Source organism: Nematolebias whitei, chromosome 14 (genome assembly GCF_014905685.2).
Source record: "Nematolebias whitei isolate Nwh7 chromosome 14, NemWhi1, whole genome shotgun sequence".
In the NCBI taxonomy this organism is placed as follows: Eukaryota; Metazoa; Chordata; class Actinopteri; order Cyprinodontiformes; family Rivulidae; genus Nematolebias; species Nematolebias whitei.
This window is the reverse complement of record NC_056511.1, coordinates 22,704,992-22,709,515: the sequence shown is the minus strand read 5'-3', so window position 1 is coordinate 22,709,515 and position 4,524 is coordinate 22,704,992. Positions and strand designations below refer to the sequence as shown.

Here is a 4,524-nt window from a genome sequence, read left to right as displayed (position 1 = left end):
AGTCCCTGTTCTGCACTCTGGGTTCGCTCCGACCACAAATCCTAACAATATATATATATATATATAGCATAGCTTCCTCAAATGATAGGTGTTGTTGGTTTACATACATATATGGGGGTGGCCATCTTGGATATACTGTAGACATCAAGACCCAATTTTCAATGGTGATCTTTCTTGTGTCTAGGAAATCGGTACCCTCACTTAGTTTTAAAGTTATTGAACTCACAACATGGACAAACTCCAACAAAAATACTGGACTGAACTGCTTCATTAATCTTTAGAAGGTCCAGTTGGAATAATCTCCACACATTTATCTTGTGTTGTCAAAAACAACTTATTGTGACAATACCATCTTTGTGGCAATAAGAACCCAAGGTCCAGACAAAACCCATGCCCATATTTATCATACAGACTAATGAACTCCCTTCAGCCATTTTTTGTTTTTACTTCTTCTCTACTGTTTGGAGTTTTACTTTAACTCACTGGGTGGTGCTTTGTTTTCACTTTTAGGGTCCATCTGGACTTAAAAAGCTGCAGATTTTAAATCTCTGATTTACGTGACTGTTTCTTTACTGGAGCAACAACGTTTAACAACGTGGCAGGAGGGAAAAGCTACAGAAAATTACTGAGCAGATAAAGAAATGAATGCATGCATGTTGTTAAGGCTGGCAGCTTTTAACTTCCTGCAACAAAGGCATGACTATCAGGACATCCAAATAAGACTGTATGAAACTGATATTTTCTCCCATGCAGACAAATTATAAACACTGACTCACAGTATCAGCATCTTTTAAGATTTAGCTGTTAATGTCCAAAAAAATACAATTATGATATTTAATACATATATACCGTAGTTTCCATGGTAACTTGTTGCAAAGCCTCTTGGATCAGGAAAATTACTTTACATGTTATCCCAGAGTTTCCCCACACAGAATAAAAACCTGCAGGTCAAGTCCATTAATAACCCTGAGCTGTCTGTAGGTCTGAGTGTGTATGTTTGTTTGTCTCTGCGATGGACTGGAGACATGTCCAGAATGTCCCCCGTCTCCCACAAAGTAAACAGTAAAATCCTGTTTCAGTCAAACTTTATAATCTGGGACATTATTACATTAAATAACAAAATACAAATCAAAGAACAGATGTCCCTTTTTACACAGTTTGTCCTGAAACGTCAATCACGACCTGTTCCAGAGTAGGTTATCTGTATATGTTACGACGGCGACGTAGCCAGGTTTAAATGGAGCCTGCCGTCAGATCAATGAAGACATTAATCACAGTTTGTTCTCACAGCAGCTGGGACCCCTAGAAAATAACAGTCTCCTTCCAGGTTTGAACTGAAAATATCACAGTTGAGTTTCTGTCCTTGACTTTTTAAATCATTTAGTTTTTACAGATTTTTATTAGGAGGAAACGTCCGAACCGAAGCATGACAGACCTCTGACCAGTTTTACTAAACAAGTCTTTTTATTTCATCTGGTCGGAGTTTGGAGGAGTTGTGTAAATCCATAAAACCTCCACTGGAGCTGACATGAATATTTTTTACTGAGCATGAAGCCGTTCAAAGTTTCTGCTGTAAGATCGACATGCCTTGAGCCATGTCAAAACAGTGCATCGTGGGTAAAATTGCCACCTTAAATGAAACAAGACAAATATTTGAGACCTGTTACACTGATTTATAATCCTTAAATGAAACAAGCTGCTTGATAACATCTAAACTGATTGAGAGCTTTAAGTAAAAACACACTGCTTAAAAACCAGACTGAGTTTCACTGGATTTATAAAGGTCATGTCAGGTGGGCCTGGGGGTATTTTTTATTAAGGTAGCTGCTCACACTGTGATTGCTGGAAGCCCATGTGTCCTTGAACAAAAGGTTTTACATTTCTGGTCTAAAGAACCGCAAGAACCGTGCTCTGTTCACTAAGACAAACCTGAATCCACTTCCAGGACCAGATGAAGGCTGGATCAGACAGAACACTTTGATTCAAGTTCTTCTTGGATCAGCCATTAGCTCATCATTCCAGTCAAACCCTTCCATATTGGATTCCACAAGGCAGCTGCCTAGTCCCTCTGCTGTATACCATCTTTGAAAAAGGCATGCCATATATATTAAGTAAGGCATGCATAACTGTATATGCAGATGATACAACAACATATATATTGTATGTTCTGATAGTTTGGATCAGGTAAATATGGTGCTACAACAAGAACTACTGTCTGCTTCTGAGTGGGAGGTGTCAAAAATAAAATGCATGGTGTTGGGCTCAGATCAGTGCTTTATTTGAGCCGAATCCTGCCGAAACAAGATCTGGGAACTCTCATTTTGACCGGGTGCGTTCTGGCAACTGTTTGCTCGGATCCGGCAACTTAAATCTCCGCCCCTAAAAGTCCAAAGTCATTGCGCATTTTTATTTTGATTATTTATTAAAAATACAACAAGAGAAGATGTTGCCCAGTTTGTGAAGTGGATATTAGAGCTGCAGCACATGCACCATACTTGCATCAGCTCAGGCACATGCTCCTCCTGTCCAGCTATGGCATAAAAATGCTTAGTTCTGAATGGATTTATATCCTAAACTACGGTGTAAACCGGCTTTTTTTTTTGCGTGAGGAAGCCTTGTAAAAGTGGCTATTGCTGGATTTGAGGGCTTGCGATACCCAGCAGAAACGCCATGTCCCGCGGGGATGAAGTGTCTTCCTCTGTATGGCAAGCCAAGTGGCCCATTAATAGCCAGGCATGTGGTAAAAGTGGTTATTAATAGGCCACTTGGCTTGCTGTACTTTACACACAGCAGCATCTCCAGACAGCTCTGAGCGTGCACAACTGCTGATGTGAAGTAACACATAGGTTTCAGACGTAAATAAAAAACCTTAGCTACAGTAAAAAAAAATAAATACGAGAGAAATGTTTGATGTGTATTATTCACAATAATCACGTATCAAAACAACAACGGTAATTTGTCAAAATAACAGCGATCAAAATGTCGAAAAGACAGTACAGTTTATTTTCATTAAATAAATGAATGGATGGATGGATTGTGATTGCATCAGCGGGAGCAACAATGTGCAGGAATGAATTCAGTGGAGAAGATTTCGACTCAAAAAAGTGAAGCAGGGGTGGGGGAGGACGATTGACAGAATCGGAGCTGCATTCACACACAACCTGTTGTTGTTCTCTAAAATAGTAATTGAATCAAGTGTTTACAAATGTAGGTAAACGCAGATGTTTAACAACCCGTTAAAATAGGCTGAAATGCAGGAAATAGCATTTACTTTATTCAAAAATTTAATGGGGAGGAGGAGCTACAAGCTCCCTCCACTTACCCTGATTCCCCATCATGGCCCGCACCACCATTTGTGTTCCGGCATTAATCAGTTTACAAATTAAGCTCTGGATCAGATTAACTCAAATGTTGCACTTTCTTTTAAACAGACTGCTGCGACTTACTGTATAATAGATCAATTAATATCTTGGTCCACACATATGATTGTGACTAAAATGAGTAGAAACATCTCAATTTGGAGCAATGTCTATTTTATGTCCCCTGAAATAAGAAAATTTGTCTTACAGTATTTAGTTTTGTGCCACTTGGACTACTGTCCAACTGCTTCAAAAAAGATCTGGATAAACTGCAGACAGTTTAAAATAAAGCCACCTGCATCCTCCGTGACCACACCCACCCTGCACATGGACTGTTCACCCCACTGCCCTCGGGGAGGAGGTTGCACTGCATCTGGACAAAAACCTTCAGACCGAAGAACAGTTGCTATCCTGATGCAGTGAGACTTCTGAACTGCTCCTCAACTTTTAACACTTTTTAATCAGAATCTGTGACCATCAGCTTAGTTGTTCACTGTAGATATTGCTAGATCAGTGTATTTATTTTGAATTTCTGGTGCTTTTTAATTCCATTGTGATTGTGGCAAACATCTATTTAATTTATTTTTTATGCTACATCATTCTTTTTATATTTTCTTTTACAGAGTACACTGAGTTCTGGGTAACTGTTTTATGTTCTTAGTAATGGTTTGAATGACAACAAGTGGTATGTATGCCGATGTTCCTCGTCTCTGAGGGATTTGAATAGTGAATGTTTGTGGTTTTGGAGAAGAGAGTTTTTCTGAACAGGAATTGAACAGGGAATGAAGTAAACCTTAATGATTTTGGTGCAAGATATTCAAGTGGGGAGGAGTTACACTGTGGAGAAGAACAGAGGGAGGATTGTTTTCATATGAGACAGCGTGACGGATCCTGGAGAGTGGAGGGAGCTATTTGATCCTCCACCAGGTGCAATGGTGGAACGGGGGCGGGGGTGGGGTAATGGGGGCAATGATGACCTTGGCCCCTATAGATTAATCTTCGGCTACCCCATCATTTGAGGAAACTATATTTTTAAGCAAAATAAAAACTATAGTTTTTCAAATGATAGTGATGTTTGGTTTAACCCCCCCCCCCCTCCCTAAAACACACACACACACACACACACACACACACACACACACACACACACACACACAGCACTCCA

General features: G+C 39.8%; 1 protein-coding gene across 1 annotated transcript in view; it reads left to right on the top strand.

The window, feature by feature from the left end:
• Window positions 1-4,524, top strand: part of LOC119420900 (neurexin-2) — a 267,108-nt gene that overhangs the window by 217,355 nt on the left and 45,229 nt on the right. The gene's annotated exons all lie outside the window — the stretch shown is intronic.